The sequence below is a fragment of the Chiloscyllium plagiosum genome, chromosome 39 (genome assembly GCF_004010195.1).
Source record: "Chiloscyllium plagiosum isolate BGI_BamShark_2017 chromosome 39, ASM401019v2, whole genome shotgun sequence".
NCBI lineage: Eukaryota > Metazoa > Chordata > Chondrichthyes > Orectolobiformes > Hemiscylliidae > Chiloscyllium > Chiloscyllium plagiosum.
The window spans coordinates 2,353,216-2,373,199 of record NC_057748.1 but is presented as its reverse complement, the minus strand read 5'-3'; the positions used below and the strand labels follow the sequence as shown (position 1 = coordinate 2,373,199).

The 19,984-nt window shown below is 40.0% G+C and overlaps 1 protein-coding gene across 4 annotated transcripts in view; it reads right to left on the bottom strand.

Annotated features, from left to right (window-relative positions):
- The window catches only part of tnrc6ba (trinucleotide repeat containing adaptor 6Ba), a 214,964-nt gene that overhangs the window by 171,722 nt on the left and 23,258 nt on the right, over window positions 1–19,984 (bottom strand). For all 4 annotated transcript variants that reach the window (XM_043679483.1, XM_043679480.1, XM_043679489.1 and 1 more), the window contains exons 2-3: window positions 3,931–4,000; window positions 2,798–2,897 (exon numbers count right to left, since the gene is read on the bottom strand). The gene's annotated coding sequence lies outside the window, so the exon portion shown is untranslated. The remainder of the gene's footprint in view (window positions 1–2,797; window positions 2,898–3,930; window positions 4,001–19,984) is intronic.

Sequence of the window (19,984 nt, the reverse complement as noted above, 5' to 3'; positions counted from 1 at the left end):
ACGGCAAGGCAACATGGCTTTGTGCGTGGGAAATCCTGTCTCATGAACTTGATCGACTTTTGTGAAGAAGTAACAAAGAGGATTGAAGAGGGAAGAGTAGTAGACATAAATAGTGGTAATGAAGTGGTAGACTTCAATAAAACACTCAATGAGGTCTCTCATGGTAGACTGGTTAGTAAGGTTAGATCACATGGAATATAGGGAGAACTAGTTATGTGAATGCAGAACTGGCTCGAAGGTCGAAGACAGCGGGTGGTGGTGGAGGGTTGTTTTTCAGACTGGAGGCCTGTGCCACAAGCATCAGTGCTGGGTCCCTGCTTTTCATCATTTATATAAATAATTTGGATGTGAACCTAAGAGGTATGGTTAGTAAGTTTGCAGATGACACCAATATAGGAGGTGTAGTGGGCAGTGAAGAAGGTTACCTCAGAGTACAACAGGATCTTGATCAGATGAGTCAATGGGCTGTGGAGTGGCAGATGGAATTTAATTTAGATAAATGTGAGATGCTGCACTTTGGAAAGCCACATCAGGGCAGAACTTGTACACTTAATGGTACGGTCCTGAGGAGTGTTGCTGAACAAAGATACCTTTGGAGTGCAGGTTCACAGTTCCTTGAAAGTGGAGTCGCAGGCAGATAGGATAGTGAAGGAAGCATTTGGTATGCTTGCGCTTGTTGGTCAGTGCATTAAGTACAGGAGTTGGGAGGTCATATTGTGGTTATACAGGACATTGGTTAGGCCATTATTGGAGTACGGCATGTAATTCTGGTCTCCCTCCTTTCAGTAGGATGTTGTGAAACTTGGAAGGGTTCAGATAAGATTGACAAAGATGTTGCCAGGGTTGAAGGGTTTGAGCTATAGGGAAAACTGAACAGACTGCCGCCATTTTTCCTGGAGTGTCAGAGGCTGAGGGGTTATCTTGTGGAGGTTTGTAAACCATGAGGTGCATGGATAGGGTAAGTAGATACAGTCTTTTTCCCAGAGTGGGCAAGTCCAAAACTAGAGGGCATAGGTTAAAGTTGAGAAGGGCAAGATTTTAAAAGGACCTAAAGGGCAACTTTATCACACAGAGGATGATGCATGTATGGAATGAGCTGCCAGAGGAAGTGGTGGAGGTTGATACAATTACAATATTTAAAAGGCATCTGGGATGCTTATATGAACAGGAAGGGTTTAAAGGGATAATGGGCCAAATGCTGGCAAACAGGACTAGATTTATTTAGGATATCTGGTCGGAATGGACGAGTTGAACCAAAGGGTCTGTTTAGTGTTGTACATCTCTATGACAAATATGGCCGTCATTTTATGCATAGCAAGATTCTACAAACAGTAGTGAAATAAATGCCAAGGTTTGGTTTTGATTGAGGGAAGAATACTGGCTGAGGATCTCATTTTCTGCTTTGTAGAATACGGAGAGATCTTGAATGTCCATTTAATCATTGCCATAATAGACCTTCATTCAATCTCCTATCTGAAGGATACATGCAAGTCTGAATAGTTTTGACAGAGGCTGTTCCCCAGGCTGGAGAGCTCAGAATGAAGTCACAGTCAAAGGACAGGAGTTGGTCATTTCAGACCGAGATCAGGAAAGATTTCTTTACTCATAAGGTTGTGAATCTCTGGAACTCTCTGACCTAGAGGGTTGTAGATACACAGTATATTTAAGACTACTGATACATTTTTGGATGTTGAGATTTGAGGGAATGTACAGTTGGATTCAAGGATCAACTGTAACATCAAATAGTTAAGCAGACCCCTCAGCAATGCACTGAAATTATGGAGTGGCAATTGAAACCTCAGCTTTTTGACTCAGCAGCAAGAATACTACAGAGAAACCGATTGAGAGAGGATAGAATTACTTGAATTGTTGATTTTCTTTAACTTAAGCATTTATCTACAAAAATAAAAACTATTCATAAGCAATTCATTATAAAAACCCAAACTATCTTAACCTCCAGCTTTTTCCCCGGTGATATAAGAACAGGTAAAAAGTCAAAGGGTAAAAGAGAATTGCAATAATGCTTGAATTTTCATAATTTATATTGTGAAAAACTCCAGTGTTGCAGTATTTATCTGAAACAATAAAATATCTCAGTTATTGTTTTTCCCCACTCTTTAAATTGCATCTTAAGCTGCAAGGGCAAAGAGTCTACCTGAGTCGACAAAGGTGATTCTTCAGTCACTGGGAATGGACAAGACTATGTGAACTTCAGCTACCCCTCCTTCCCTATCCTGCACATCATATTTTCACTTCTCCCAAAGTCTGAGAAGTCAAAGAACTGAGAAAAAGTACATTACTCAGATAATCATTGAGGGATTGGACATAGGGGTTGTAATTACATATAATGATCTATGACTGAGAATCTGGGTACAACAAATACATTGCATCAACTGTACTCCTAACTCATCGTTACAGCTCACCAAATACAACAGCAATCAATTAGCAATATCTTCATTTAAGACCATTCAAAAAACTAAAGCAATCTAAACAAGGACAACTTTTTGTCCAATTGCTCATGTCCTTGTCAGCTGATGTTCAGAACAACCACTCTTGTGCCAAGGTGAAACCCCAATATCCACAAACACAACAGAAGTCACAAAACAATGTCTGGTATTAGGAATTATGAATATTTCCCCCCCTTCTCAGTCCCAGAATATGAAGGTTAATTGTAACGTTCCTAACCTTGCTCCTGTTGAAAAACATGTAAACAAAAACTATGCCCCTAGACTAACCTGAAATACCAAAATATCATTGAACATTACTGAATAAAGCTGAAGAACTCTGACACTCTTACCATGAAGGTCTTGAGACACGCTTGCTGACGCCTTGACCCGTCATTAACCTGCATGAGAAGGGTTTCTGTGCAAATATCCGCAAACACTTTTGTACAAACACTGTTTGGAAGGAAAAACATTTCAACAGGTTAGAACAGAAAATAAAGCCATCAGAAACACATATCAATCGAACAGTTTATTTGGACCAGTTAGACACCCACACGATTACAAACATTGAAGCCAAGTTGTCCAGGACCTTAGTGTCTTCCTCATATTCCAACTACATATTCTCGAATCAGGGAAAATAGGCACTCAACGTCAAGTAAGGATCCTAAGCAAAGCACATACAGACACTGAGGAAAGCTCATACTACCTTGCCCCAATAATATACCTCAATATCAACATTAGAAGAATGCACTTTTGTTTGACACCATTTGCAACACAAATACCACGTTATAGCCCAACAGGATTATTTGAAATCACAAGCTTTCGGAGTTTAGCTCCTAGGTGTTCCTAGCCAGGGAATTCCTAGAGGCATGGCATTCATCCACAGATTCAAATCAATCAATCAATAAGCACATCGACCTGGACCCAATATACCAGCCACTGCAGTGGACAGCTGGAACTGACAACCGGAAGCGGCAGATTCAAACCACTACAAATGCCAGAGGAAAGATCACAGAAGCGCTTCACAGGAGGCTCCCAAGTACTGAGGATGTCACCTAGACAGGGGACGAAACGTCTGCAGCACAAATTCCCAGCTCGGCGAACAGAACCACAACAATGGTGTCATGTGACTTCTGACTTTGTACGCCCCAGTCCAACACCGGCACCTCCACATAATTTGCAACACCAGCTACTCTTACAGTACCAGTGAAACATTCAACATAGAACAGCCTCAACACCCTAATGTCAAATGTACAGAAGTTTAAGGAACTCAAGTCTTTATGCAGAAGAAAATCTAACTCAAACACCAATTTATTGAAGGACCACTACTCCTACAGCACTAAGAATTCATTAAAGCAAAAGGCTTCTATTTTGTTTGTCTTGCTACTATACCAGTTGGAGTATAAAACAAAGTCTTCAATATGGTTTTGAGGAATAATTCTTTCACACCCAAACACTGAGCATTATGTAAATATGCAAATCTTACCTGTGACAGTTTTCAAGGGCGTCTACAGCCCAACAGATCTTCTCTTCTGACTACATATGGTGCAAACACTCTGCAACATAAAGAAAAGATTATTAACAAAGTATACTTATTTGGTAATGCAGATCTCAATTATTACTGGTTCATTTCTTAAGAAAATGCATTGACCAATCAAGTTTCAGGTTTAAACAAAGTTTTACAGCTCACATCATCTAACTGAAACAGAGTCCATTTGCTAACCAATAAGCACTCAATTTATACAGGAATGTAGCCTCTGTTTTGCATTGATATTTCTTGCAATTGCCCTGTTGTTTGCAAGATCAAAAGCTTTGACAAAATGTGCTTATCTTCAGCAAAATTTTACTTATTTCAGTGGGTTTCCATTTGTGCAACACAATATTTCTCATCCAAAACCTTAAGGTCTGTAAAACAGCCATGGTCAGAATGCTGGCTCAGTGATTAACATTGCTGCCTCACAGCACCAAAGTTCGATTCCACCCTTAGGTGACTGTGTGGCATTTGCACATTCTCTCGACTCTGCTTGGGTTTCCTCCAGGTGCTCTGGTTTGGGTGGGGGAGTCCAAAGATGTGCAGGTCAGGTGGATTGGGCATGGAAAATTACCCATAGAGTCCAGGGCTGTGCAGACTATGTGGATTAGTGATCAAATATAGGGTTACATGCACGGGGTGAGTCGGGGTGGGTCTGGGTGGGATGCCTTTTGGAGAGTCAGAGATGTACAGCACAGAAACAGACCCTTCAACTGCCCCAGATATCCTAACCTAATCTAGTCCCATTTTCCAGCACTTGGCCTATATTCCTCTAAACCTTCCTATTCATATACCCATCCAGATGCCTTTCAAAATGTTGTAATTGTAACAGCCTCCACCATTTCCTCGGACAGCTCATTCCATACACGCATCACTCTCTGCATGAAAATGTTGCCCCTCAAGTCTCTTTTATATCTTTCCCTACTCATCCTAAACCTATGCCCTATAGTTCTGGACTCCCCCACCCAAGGAAAAGACCTTGTCTATGTACCGTATGCATGCCCCTCATGATTTTATAAATCTCTAAGGTCATCCTTCAGCCTCCAACACTCCAGGGAAAACAGCACCAGCCTATTCACCCTCTCCCTATAGATCAAGTTCTCCAACCTTGGCAACATCCTTGTAAATCTTTTCTGAACACTTTCAAGTTTCACAACATCCTTCCAATAGGAAGGAGAGCAGAATTGCACACAATATTCCAAGTGGCCTAACCAATGTCCTGTGCAGTCGCAGCATGACCTCCCAACTCCTACACTCAGTGCTCTGACCAATAAAGGAAAGCATACCAAACGCCTTCTTCACTATCCAATCTACCCAAGACTCTACTTTCAAAGAACTATGAACCTGCACTCCAAGGTCTCTGTTCAGCAACACTCCCCAGGACCTTACCATTAAGTATATATCATGAAGAACCTTGTCAAACACCATACTGAAGTCCAAAGAGATCACGTCTACCGCTCTGTTCTCATTAATCCTCTGTTGCTCAATCAAGTTCGTGAGACATGATTTCCCATGCACAAAGCCAAGCTAACTATCCCTGATCAGTCCTGCCTTTCCAAATACATGTAAATCCTGCCCCTCAGGATTCCCTCCAATAACTTGCCCACCACCGATGTCAGGCTCACCAATCTATAGTTCCTTGGCTTGTCCTTACCAACTTTCTTAAATAATGGCACCATGTTAGCCAAGGTCCAGTCTTCCGGCACCTCACCTGTGACTATTGATGATACAAATATCTCAGCAAGAGGTCCAGCAATCACTTCTCTAGCTTCCCAGAGTTCTAGGGTACACCTGATCAGGTCCTGGGGATTTAACCACTTTTACGCGTTTCAAGATATCCAGCACCACCACCTCTGTAATATGGACATTTTTCAAGATGTCACCATCTATTTCTCCACATTCTCTATCTTCCATGTCCTTCTCCACAGTAAACACTGATGCAAAATACTTGTTTACTATCTTCCCCCATATCCTGCGGCTCCACACATAGACTGCCTTGCTGATCTTTGAGAGGAGAAGGCTTTTGCCCGAAACATCAACTCACCTGCTTCTCGGATGCTGCCTCACCTGCTGTGCTTTTCCAGCATCACACACTCTACTCTAATCTCCAGCACTTTCACTGAGCTGATCTTTGAGGGGCCATATGGTCTCCCTAGTTACCCTTTTGTCCTTAACGTATTTATCAAATCTCTTTGGATTCTCCTTCACCCATTTGCCAAAGCTACCTCACGTGCTCTTTTTGCCGTTTTTATACTCCTACTGCCTTTATACTCCAAGGATTCATTCGATCTCTCCTGTCCATACCGGACATATGCTTCCTTCCTTTTCCTTAATCAAGACCTCAATTTTTCTAGTCATCCAGCTTTTCCTTTCCCCCAGCAGCCTTTCCTTTCGCCCCAACAGGAATATACTGTCTCTGGACTCTCATTATCTCATTTTTGAAGGCTTCCCATTTTCCAGCCAGCCCTTTACCTGCGAACATCTGCCCTCCAATCAACTTTTGAAAGTTCTGGCCTAATACTGTCAAAATTAGCCTTCCTCCAATTTAGAACTTCAACTTTTAGATCTGGTCTATCCTTTTCCATCACTATTTTAAAACTAATAGAATTATAGTTGCTGGTCCCAAAGTGCTCCCCCAGTGATACCTCAGTCACCTGCCCTGTCTTATTTCCCAAGCATAGGTCAAGTTTTGCACCTTCGCTAATAGGTATATTCACATACTGAATTAGAAAATTTTCTTGTACACACAAATTCCTCTCCATCCTCTTAGACTGGGACTGCCATAGTGTTATGTTTGGAAAGTTCAGTATGGACTTGATGTGCTGAATGGCCTGTTTCTACATACACACAATCTTCACATACAATCCTCAATGAGTGGTAACAAGTTACTCAAGGTGAGCAGGGGAAGAGCTGAAAGGTCATAGTTCAATGCAGTGCTCAGCCTGTGTTGCATTGTGCATTCCTAATTCAAGCTTATTAGAGGGCAAACAAACCCAATCCAAAGGCACTTTTGTTTGACATCTATTCTAATTGCAAAACCAGCCACTCTTACAGTATCAGTGAAACATCCACACAGAACAGCCCCAACAACTTAGAGTCAAATGTAAAAAATACAAAATGCAAGTGACACCCATAATTTATTCAAGTGTTTTTGCATAAGACCAAGTCACCCGAGATCAGATAACTCAACAAAAGTCAGAAATCAAACTTGCCCATATCATATCTTAATTTAACAGGATGAGTTTCATGATCTGCATCAAACATTATTTGTTTCACTGGAACAAACGTTTATAAAGTCTAAGAGACGGTGTGTTTTCCAGGACAGGATTGGGGTCAGGAACAGATTTTCTTGCATACACACACCCAATGTCTCTCATTCACGAAGGATACCTTACTGTCTCTAAGTTTCTTGTTAAAGTAAAGTAGAGGGGAAATTACTACCCAGTGAGACATCTTGAAATTTTAAAAATGTGTTGCTGGAAAAGCGCAGCAGGTCAGGCAGCATCAAAGGAACAAGAGAATCGACGTTTCGGGCAGAAGCCCTTCTTCAGGAATGTAGAAGCTTATGCCCGAAACATCGATTCTCCTGTTCCTTTGATGCTGCCTGACTTGCTGCGCTTTTCCAGCAACACAATTTTAAGTTCTGATCTCCAGCATCTGCAGTCCTCACTTTCTCCTAGACACATTGAAATGACAATGGTGGCTGATTTTAATTCAAACTTTGATCAAAATCAGAAGCCTTCATGCTTCTAGGAGTAAACCTCTCACTATTTCCCAAAGACTCTGATGAACATTTCAGATCCTTATGCGAGTCACTTGTTTCACGCTTGCATATAAATATACATACATTTTCAACTTCATAAAGCATTAACACTACTTTTTTCAAATATTTACTATTTAAATCTATGAGCAGGACAGTACTTGCTTCAACTGATATCTTTGCTTAGAATACATGCTAAGCTATGTTTTTCTGTTATCATAAACAAACCTGATTTTGCTTGTGCACATTTAGGCCACTGACACACTTAAATAGTACTTCCCTACAATATGACAGTGACAACATTCCGAAAGTAAAGTGCTTCTGGGATGATCCAAGAATTTGAATCTTGCTATATAAACACAAACTATATACTCATGTAGGAACATATAAATTAGGTGTAGGAATAGGCTGATCGCCCCACTAGCCTGCTCCACAATCTGACCACAGTTTCAACTTCACCCTTCCATATAACCATGAAAGAATCTCAACTAAAAATGGGAATTAAAGGCAAGGTGGGATAGCTTTTGAAGTGACCCCAATTCCACCTCTCCCTGGGGCAGAAAATTCCAAAGGCTCACCACTCCTTTACAAAGGTGTCCTAAATGGAAACTCTATCTTTAAGCTATGTCCCATCATTCTAATCTCCACTAGAGAGGGAACTGTCCTTCCAGTAACCATCCAGTCAGGTTCCCTCAGAACCTTGAATACAGGCCAGTCTGTCCAACCTCCCTCAAAGCAACCTCACTCCCAAACCCAATATCAGATATCAGTCAAGTCAGTCAGTTATGAACTATTTCTAACAGATTTACATCCTATTCTACATAAGGAAACCACAACAGTATTTAGTACTCCAGATGTGGCCTTCATACATCTGTAGCAAAATATCCTTATTTTATATTCCATTTGCCTCTCTAATCACTTGCTGCATCTTCACGCCAATCTTTCATAATTCATTTGCCAGGACAGCCAGATCTCTTTGTACCTCAGTTCTGCAATATTAAATGTAGCAAACTAAATCTTCAAGATGACATGGTTCTGTTAAATTATATTTATTCAGCTAAATCGTGTCTGTTGATGGCAACATACTTTGAAAACACTGACCTAACAGTTTGACATGCTTTATGAATAATCTTTTAATTCACCACCTCAAATCTTTCTCACCAGTAACAGTCTTGTTACCATGTGTACTTTGCAATGATGCTGCAAGGTTCAAAATGCTCTTTACAAATTTGGAATGCTAAAATCCATACTTGTACAGAGTTCTTTCCACAGATCATTCTAGGCAAATTTCCCACTCCCACTATTACAAACACTGCAATCCCAGTGACAATACCACATATATTAAAAGCAATCGACAGGGATTAAAAGGCAATGCTTGACAATTTTAAATCATGCTTTGAATTAATCTGGTTTTGAAGAAAATTGAAATCCTATCATTTATTGCTGACCATCTCCTGTGCAACACAAATTCCATACACTGGTACAAGGAGTTCAAGAATATTTTCCCACATTCGTTGCTCAACTTATTCCAAATGGTATCAACAAGCCTCAACATTTACTTCATTCTGCTACCAGCACACCATGGCTGCAGTGCGCAACATCTATAGGGTGCTATAGCAGTTTAATTTAGAAAAATGTGAAGTGTTGCATCTTGGTAAGGCAAATCAGCAGGACTTGTACACTTAATGGTAAGGTCCTGGGAGTGTTGCTGAACAAAGAGGTCTTGGGATGCAGGTTCATAGTTCCTTGAAAGTGGAGGCATAGGTAGACAGGATAGTGAATGCAATGTTTGGTACACTTGCCTTAAATGGTCAGTACATTGAGTATAGGAGTTGCAATATCATGTTGCAATTGAACAGGACATTGATTAGGCCACTTTTGGAACACTGTGTTCAATTCTGGTCTCCCTGCTCTAGGAATTACATAGTTAAACTTGAAAGGGTTCAGAAAAGATTTACAACGATGTTGCCAGGGTTGGAGGGTTTGAACTTCAGGAAGAGGCTGGGGCCGTTTCCCGGGAGTGCCAGAGGCTGAGAGGTAACCTTAAAGAAGCTTTTAAAATCATGAGTGGCATGGATAGAATGAATAGACAAGGTCTTTTCCCCAGGGTAGAGGAAAACTTAGAAGGCATAGGTTTACGGTGAGAAGGGAAAGATTTAGAAGGGACCCAAGGGGCAACGTTTTCATGCAGAAGGTGGTGCTTTACTGAAATGAGTTGCCAGACATGTTGGTGGCAGTTGGTACAATTACAACATTTAAAAAACATCTGGTTGGGTACATGAAGTAGGGTTTAAGAGGTACACAGGCCAAATTCTGGCAAATAGGACTAGATTAATTTAGGATATCTGGTCAGCATGGACGAGTTGGGTCTGTTTCCGTTCTGTATGACTCCAGGCTCTGTAGCAACTAGCCAAAGCTTTGTTGATAGTACCTCCCAAGCATACACTACCTACAACCGATTACTTGATAGTCACATGATAATCAAGTTTCACTGTAGTCAGTCATACCTCCAAAGACTGCAGTATAAATATTGGTCATCATCTCTTTAAGGACAACTATACTTCAACAGAAAGTACCAGTTTTGCGAGCAACACTCAAATCCAAAGAGTCAAATTTGAAAAAGTTAAATTTATCTTGTAGTTATAACTATTTAACTATATATAAAGTACAATTATTCCTCTGTCCAAAGTCAAAAATTACTACTTTAATTTTCAAGTGATTTGCTTGAAGTATTTTAAAAAGAATGGTTCTATTGGTTTGTCTACCTATTTCTAGATTACCATTTGTTTATTTCAGTTCGCACATTTATCTTGATCCCACTACTTCTAATTATCACAGTGAACTAAGGAAATTAAAATCAGTATGTAACAAGTATCAGACAAGTATGAATGAAAAAAGTTTCTTCATGACATTTTATTCACTTTCCCAAAATGCTAACCTTACCCATTTCCCACTATATCACGTAACCAGATCTTAGCCACATTTTTGGCAACAGGTACCAGCTGCTGATCTGTCACATATATAAAAATATGCTGCTCGACATCTGGCTTCTCGTCTTCATAACCCCATCCCTGATTTCAGCAAACAACTGTGAAGCAATGCTGTAGTCTTACTTCCTTTATCTGGTTAAGTATCTGTGTTCTCTCTCCAATGACACCCACATCATTTATTCTTGAAGTTAAAAAGGGTATGGATTACTGTGATGAATAGTTGATATGGATAATAGCTGCATTCACTCTGGAGACCACTTTTTTATTTTAGCCTATCATGAATCCCACTGAATCCATTAAATCACCTCAAGAAGGCAAAAAATCAGAGCAAAGTCTCCCACGATGATGATGATGATGCCCTGTGAATGCTCTCCTTGATTCCCAAAATAGTCTTGTGCACATGCAAACGATTATTTTCTACTGACTGAGCTGAAGAATGCACATTTTGGACTGGAAACCTCAAAATGTTAGTATTTTATTTATGATTTTCACCAGTGGCTCTGAAACTGGACCTCTGAATTTTCATTTAGCCAAGGTAGTGTTTGGCTGAGCTCAAAGAAAAAGGCGGCAATTCAGTTTTGACTCCTCCCGTTTGCTGAGCAATGATACTGGCTGAAAAACATATGCAGCTGAATGTTGCATGAAGACTATATTGTCTCAGTCAAATAATATGACTATGTTTTCATACAAGATTCATTCTCAGAATATGGCCATTTAGATGAAGTACCAGATCCAGCATGAAGTTTATGAAACAATACTGTAGCAGGTAAAGAGGAGAAAAGAAAGTGGAATCCATATTAAAAGGAAGAGAATGAGATGGAGCAATATAGAGGTGGTGTGCAAGGATCCTAGAAACAGATATATAGTATTAAAGTGACAAATACAGATTGTTTTAATTATTATACTTAAGAGCAACTTCTGAGGCAGAAGAATTTGTGTCCTTAAAAGTTACCCTAATATGATCATTAAATGCAAAAATCCTGTAATGTTATAAATATAAAACAATGCACAGTGAAATAAAATCACGTTTAAAAACAAAACATTACACTCAATTACTAATGCAGACCACGTCTCCAAATAGGTTGGTTTTCTCTTAGGGAATAAAAAGCGAAACTATTTTGTTATACAAATTTGTATAGGTAAGGAGCTAATAACCAAGATTCTTCCTAAATATGGCTTGTTTCCATGCCCACAACCCTTTGCCACCACCTTAAGGAAGGGTACTTTTTTTAAAAAAAAAAAAATCCATTGTATATTCTTTTCATTCCATTTTAACGCTCACCCATCTCGAGCGCGTGTCTCAACCAATGAGACAACGGTAAAATAAGACAAAAGACCGCTCCATCAGTTGAAAGCCAGCAAATATTTGGGAGAGGAAAACAACAACAAAACATAAACACATGAAAACGCACACACAGCGGGAACTTGAAAAATGGCAACAAAATTCTGTCTCCCTCTCTCTGTAGTAAAACAGTTTTCGCTGGGTGCTGGGGTCCTGGTGACTGGTCGCTCGCAGACATCGCCTCCCCAAAACACAACACTGCTCTGCATACGCTTAATTGCTGTCACACACACTTGGCAGTTTGCCCACCTCATAACCAAGCAGACTGCAGTCATTGGAAGGTGGGAGGAGGCGGAGAAGGAAAGGGAGCAGCAACCTGTGCAGTTTTCACGACACTGTACTGAAAGAATTATGACGAGGGAACTGTTCAGGAGAAAATGGAGGATGGAATTGAGTGTTGCAGTGCAGGCAGAACTTTATTAACCCCTTGGCTGCCATAGCACAGGCTTCAGTTTGAATTAAAATACATATTCAGAGGGATTTGTGAACAAACCATAAGCTACCTTTATGTATTTCAGCTAAATTCAGAGAGTTTGATCTCAGTTTTTCTGAGCCCTAGCAGGGGCATATATCAATTATTATTCCTACTGAAAAAGGGCACTTAAGCTTTGGGACAAGAATAGAATTAGGCTTAATTATATGTGCTACATCTACTCCCCACTTAAAGATGAACAATGGCCAGCCTATTAGCCAAATTACACTTCAAGATTGACCATCTCTTTCTATTTACTTATCTCCTTTTTCTTCACTTCTAGACAATCTTTGAATGTGGACATGTTTTCATCTCAACCACTGACAGTAAAAATGAATTCTATTGTTCTAATCCTGCAAAGAGGATTCTCTTGTTATGTGTTCCAAACCCTACATTTAATCCTGTAGCTGTGGCATGTGCCTCAAAATCCTTCCACATTTAGAAGCAAATCTGCATCGATTTTGTCTCATTCTCTTTTCATTTAAACTGCTACCATACCACCCCATGATCTGCTCTGTTCTAATAAGAAAATAGGAATTTCCATGTCTTCCTTCATATGTGCACCTCTTCAAAATTCCACAAATATGGAAAAAACTCACTGAAGTTAAACTGACATAACTTTCACACATCTACCAGTCTACTGAAAGCCTAGGAACAGCACAATATCCAAAACAATTACAAGAAATAGCAAGCAAAATAAGCAATAACATCCAGAACACAGGAGTTTGTACTGAAGCACCATTTCTTTCATGTTTTATACTGTACTGAAAGATAAAAATAATAGTTATTTTTAATTTCAATATTCCCAATTAACTCTGAAATGCTCTGCTGAAAAATATAAAATCATAAGACTTCAATAAGTTAGGAAACCATGGACCAGGCTGATGAAAACCACCCCATACACTGCTGGCTGCAAAGATTGGATTAAATTCAAGGTTACAGGGAAACAAAGTACATGGAACCAATTATCTAGTCTTTCTACTGTGGGAACTCTCAAAGTTATTCCTAAATTTTACAGTTTAGGAGATTATTATTTGGCTTACACTCATGTACACATACTTGCATAAAGCAGCCAATTAAGTGCCATCTAATTTCCCCATATCCATTAACAGAACTGTGGAATTTTAAAGTTCTCTTGAACATTGACAACAAGTTTTTTTAAAAAAAACAAATATTATGTGTTAATTCAGAATGCCAAAGGATGCTACCTCACTAAACCAGCTGATGCTCAAATTTTGAAACAATGCCACTGAGCTGTTTTAGAATGGCAGGACTAACAAACATGATCCCAATTCACAAAGTCTGAATGCCTGCATACTCCTTTCATTCCGTTCAATGTTTTGGGCGAAAGGATTCTCCAAATCTTCTGCATTCTTTGGCTTTGGTGACTACAAAAACTGACCCAAACACACATTTCTCAAAAGAGTCAGAAGTTTTGCAGAAGCCATTTTAAACGAAAGAAGCACTCTGTGTTCAGTGAGTGAAAATAGCAAATAGTAAAGTTACCATAGTTCCAGAAGACCATAGGGCTGCTCTCTCATTAGAAAAAGATAACTAGTGGTGAGTTTAACCCAAGAGTCACCACCTCTCAGGGGAGGGAAGAAGTTGAGAAGGAGAATGCGTCACAGTAGCCTCAGCCACTGCAGGAATTGAAGCCATGCTATAGAGATCACACTTCATAGCAAATGAGCCAACCAAGCTAACCGACATCCACGTCAACATAATACACTGATCTGAAGTGGTGCAGATGACCCTTCATTCAATTCTTGCCCCATCTATAATTAGCTGACCTTAGGTGGTACGCACATGGATAATGGTGAAAATTCCATTATCATCGAGCAAGCTGACACTCACTATTTACGTTCACATAACTCTGCAGTACTGACAGTGTGTTGCACTCTTGGGACATTTTAAGTGTTAAATCAAGGCTGGGTCTTCCCTCTCAAGTAGACTTAAAAGTTCCCATGACAATATTTCAAAGTAGAGCATGGAAATTCTCCTCAGTGTATCGGTTAATATTCATCCTAAAGCTACAATCACTAAAACAGATTACTTAGTCACTGCCACAATATTGTTTGCGGAACCGTGCTGTGCTTAAATTGGCTGGCATGTCATGCACACTATCAGTACGACCACTTCAGATATACTCAATTGACTTCAAAATATTTTGGAAAATCCTGAAGTCAAGAAGTGTGAATTCTTCTTCACACAAAACAACAATCACTTGAGCAAGAGACTGGACATCAGCCACCAACCATGAAGCTTTGTACCCAGGAGTCAACTCATTCAGAATAAGGAAAAAAAATTAACAGAACAAAAAAAAGACTCCAAATTCATCAATACATTATAAGAAAGAGGCAACAGTAACAGTACTGGCCATCAATCGAAACTCTACACCTTAGGGATCAGACTAAGAACTCAAGACAACCTTTTAATTGACATCATCAAATGCTATTTTCTTTTAACAAAACCCAAAAGGAACAATGAGACAAACAGGTGACCCAAAGGCCAAAGCAAGTAGATGCTCTGATACAAAGGGTGTGTGCTACTAAGTTTATCATCAAAACTTTAATGTAAACTGGAAAGTTGATCACAAGGTGAAATATAGTGAATTTTGCTAGTAAATTTTGTACTGTATTATAAATCACAAGTAGTACAATGAAGTAATTAGGTTACCGCTCATGCACCTAGCTTCTAGTGTTACATTTTACGGAAGTATGAAAAGGCAGAACATATCAAACAAGAATGCAAGAGAGAGGCGACAATAACATAAGAAGCAGGAAGGATGATTTTCTTTTCAACTTTCAATATGTTAATATTTAATTATTGCATAATTTCTCTCAATTTATTCTCACTCCAGATATTGTGTATTTGTGGCTCTGTCATTGGACTAGTACTATAACCGAGAGGCTCAGGTTAATGCTGTGGGGTCATGGGTTTAAATTCCACCACAACAACGGAACGGCAGAATTTAAATTCAATTAATAATTATGGAATTGAAGACTAGTTTCATGGTCACCATTACTGATACTGTCAATTGTCATTTAAAAAAACAACCTTTGGTTGCACTTGAGGAAGGAATTCTGGTATCCTTACTTGATCTGGCCTATATGTGACTCCAAATTCTGAGCAGCCTCTGAAATTAATTGGCTAGCTTTTACAAAGGCTAATAATTACATTCAACAAAGATGTGCCTTTGGAGATGACCATATGCCAGAGAAGATTAAAAAAAAAATGCATCTAATCAGAATCAAAAGTCTAGTGTATTGCTGGAGCCACAATTATTTACAATATGTATTAATAACATGAGTAACAGAATATACGATCACCAAGCTTGCTGATGACAAGATAGATGGAAAGGTAAATAGTAAGGATGACAAAGTCTACAAAGACAGGACAAGTGAGTGGACTAAAACTTGGTAAATAGAATAATATGTGGGGAAAAAAAAAGGGAGTTTCGGCACTTTTGCAGGCAAATAGACCTGAATATTATTTAAATGGAAAAAGACTGCAGATAGCTGTAGCACAAAGGAGCACGAGATTCATTGTACATAAATCACAAAAAGCAAGCATCCATGTTCAGGAGGTAATAGGGAAGATAAATGAAATGTTGGCCTTTATTTCCAAAGAACTGGAGTTGAAAAGCAAGGAGGTTTCCCAAAACAATGCAAGGCACTAGTTAGCCCATAGTTCGAATACTATGAACAGCTTTGGTCCCCTTATGTAAGGAGAGATAATCTGCCACTGGATCACTAAGTTGATACAAACAAAAGAACTGCAGATGTTGGAAATGAGAAACAAAAACAAATTGCTAGAAAAGCTCAGCTGGTCTGGCAGCATCTGCAATGATTGAACTGAGCAAAGAATACAAAGTTACAGCTGCCCAGGTGGTGTACAAAAGCATGATAAGCATTAGATTTGAACTTTGAGAAGTCCATTCAGCAGTTTAGAAGGGGAAGAAGCTGTTCTTGAACATATTGGCATGTGTATTTAAGCTTTCCTATCTTCTGCCTCACTGAAGAGGTTGGAAGAGATCATAACCTGGTTGGGTGGGGTCTTTGACAATGTTGGCTGCTTTTCTGTCGGATCTTGGTAATCCAAGATGGAGGATGAGAAAAAAAATGGTGGCTGTAAGAGCTGCTCCTTTTTTGGAGGAACTTTAGATTTTGGAGGTAATTTCTTCGAATTTCAGGAGCAGCAATTACTACTTTATATGCTGTTGCAATGTTTGACCCAAGGAAATAGTGAGGAAAGAGATCAATCGGAGACTGGTACTGTTGGGAAAAGGAGCAAGTCAAACAGTCAGGGCAGGAAGGAACAAGGCAAAGAACAAGGTAGGGCTGATCAATTAAACTGCATTTACTTCAATGCAGGGAAGGCAGATGACCTCAGGGCATGGTTAAGAATATGGACTGGGATATCATAGCAATCACAGAAATGTGGCTCAGGTATGGACAGGACTGGCAGCTTAATGTTCCAGGATACAAATGCTATAGGAAGCATAGAATGGGGGGCAAGAGGGGAGAGGGAGTGGCATTTCTGATAAAGGCATAGCATAACTGCTGGACTTAGGGAGGATATTCCTAGGAATACAGCCAGGGAACTTATTTGGATGGAACTGAGAAATAAGAAAGGATTATCATCTTATTGGGATTGTATTATAGACACCCTAATAGGCAGTGGGAAATTAAGAAACAAATTGAGAAGATTGCAGTTATCTGTAAGAACAATAGGGTGGCCATGGTAAGGGACTTTCACTTTCCAAATGTCAACTGGGACTGCTATAGCGTTAAGGGTTTAGATGGAGAGGAATTTGTTAACATTACAGAAGGTGCAAAACTTGACCTACTCTTGGCAAATAAGGCAGAGCAGGTAACTGATGTGTCAGTGGGGGAGCATTTTGGGGCCAGTGACCATAATTCTATTAGATTTAAAATAGTGATGGAAAAGCATAGACCAGACCGAAAACTTGAAGTTGTAATTTGGAGGAAGGCTAATTTTGACTGTATTAGGTAAGAACGTTCAAAAGCTGAATGGGGGCAGATGTTCGCAGGTAAAGAAATGGCTGGAAAATGGGAAGCCTTCAAAAATGCAATGACAGTCCACAGACAGTATATTCCTATTAGGGTGAAAAGGAAAGGTTGGTAAGTGTAGGAAATGCTGGATGATTAGACAAATTGGGGTTTTGGTTAACAAAAAGAAGCATATGTCAGGTACAGCCAGAAAAGGTCAAGTGATTCCTTAGAAGAGTATAAAGGCAGTAGGAGTCTACTTAAGAGGGAAATCAGGAGGGCAAAAAGGGGACATCAGATAGCTTTGGCCAATAGGGTTATAAGGAGAATCCATAGAGATTTGATAAATACATTAAGGATAAAAGGGTAACTAGGGAGAGAATAAGGCCGCTCAAAGATCAGCAAGGCAGCCTATGTGTGGAGCCGTAGGAGATGGGAGGAGATAATAAGCGAGTATTTTGCATCAATGTTTACTGTGAAGGAGGACATGGAAGAAACAGAATGTGGGGAAATAGATGGTAACATCTTCAAAAATGTCCATATTACAGAGGTGGTCGTGCTGGATGTCTTGAAACACATAAAAGTAGATAAATTCCCAGGATCTGATCAGGTGTATCTTAGAACTCTGGTGAGAAGCGAGGGAAGTGATTGCTGGGCCCCTTGCTGAGAAATTTGTATCATTGATACTCACAGGAGAGGGGCCAGAAGACTGGAAGTTGGCTATTGTGGTGCCATTATTTAAAGTGGGAAAGAAAATCCAGGGAACTATAGAGTGGTGAGCCTGACATTGGTGATGGACAAGTTATTGGAGGGAATCCTGTGAGATTGAGTTGATGTGTACTTGGAAAGGCAAGGACTAATTAGGTATAGTCAACATGGCTTTGTGCATTGGAAATCATGTCTTACAAACTTGATTGAGTTTTTTTTGAAGAAGCAACAGAGGATGGATGAGAGCAGAGCGATAGGTCTGATGTATATGGACTTCAGTAAGGCATTCGACAAGGTTCCTCATGGGAGACATGTTAGCAAGGTTAGATCTCATGGAAAACAGGGGGAACTAACCATTTGGATATGGAACTGGCTTGAAGGTATAAGACAGAGGGTGGTGGTGGAAGGCTGTTTTTCAGACTGGAGACCTGTAACCAGTGTTGTGCCACAAGGATCCATGCTGGGTCCACTGCTTTTCATCATTTATATAACTGATTTAGATGTGAACATAGGAGGTATAGTTGGTAGGTTTGCAGATGACACCAAAATTGGAGGTGTAGTGGACAGCAAAGAAGGTTATCTCAGAGTACAATGGGATCTTGATCAGATGGGCCGATCGGCTGAGGAGTGGCACATGGAGTTTAATTTAGATAAATGAGAGGTGCTGCATTTTGGAAAAGCAAATCTTAGCAGGACTTATACACTTCATGGTAAGGTCCTGGGGAGTGTTGCTGAACAGAGATCTTGGGGTGCAGGTTCATAGTTCCTTGAAAGCACAGTCGCAGGTAGAAAGGATAGTGAAGGCAGCATTTGATCTGCTTTCCTTTATTGCTCAGAGCACTGATTATAGGAGTTGGGAGGTCACATTGCAGCTATACAGGATGTTGTGAAATTTGAAAGGGTTCAGAAAAGGTTTATAAGGACGTTGCTAGGGTGGGAGGATTTGAGCTCTAGGGAGAGGCTGAATAGCTGGAAGCTGTATTCCCTGGAGCATCGGAGGCTGAGGAATGACCGTATAGATGTTTATAAAATCATGAAGGGCATGGACAGGATAAATAGATAAGGTCTTTTCCCTGGGGTGGGGGAAAGAGTCCAGAACTAGAGGGCATAGGTTTAGGGTGAGAGGGGCAAGACATAAAAAGGGACCAGAGGAAAACTTTTTCATGCAGAGATGTATAGAATGAGCTTCCAGAGGAAGTGGTAGAGTCTGGTACAATTACAGCATTTAAAAGGCATCTGGATGGGTACATGAATAGGAAGGGTTTACAGGAATATGGGCCAACCGCTGGCAAATGGGACTAAATTAGGTTAGGACATCTGGTCGGCGTGGACCAGTTGGACTGAAGGATCTGTTTCTGTGTTGTACATCTCTATGACTCTATAAGAAGTGTAGATGGAGTCAATGGATGAGAGTTTGACTTGTGTGGTGGTTTAGACTGTGTTCACAACTTTCTGTAGCTTCTTCGAGTCCTGGGCAGAGCAATTTCTATACCAAGCTAAGAAGCACCCAGATAAAGTGTTTTCTATGATGCAATTTAAAAGTTGGTGAGAGTCCTTATGGACATCCTTAGCCTCCTTAGGAAGAGGCATTATTGTGCTCTCTTGACTGTCGTATGGTCAGTCCAGGATAGATTGTTTGTTATCACCACTCCCAGGAATTTGATGCTCTCAACTCTCTATACTTCAGCTCCATTGGTGTCAGTAGGGGCAAAGATGATCAGCTCT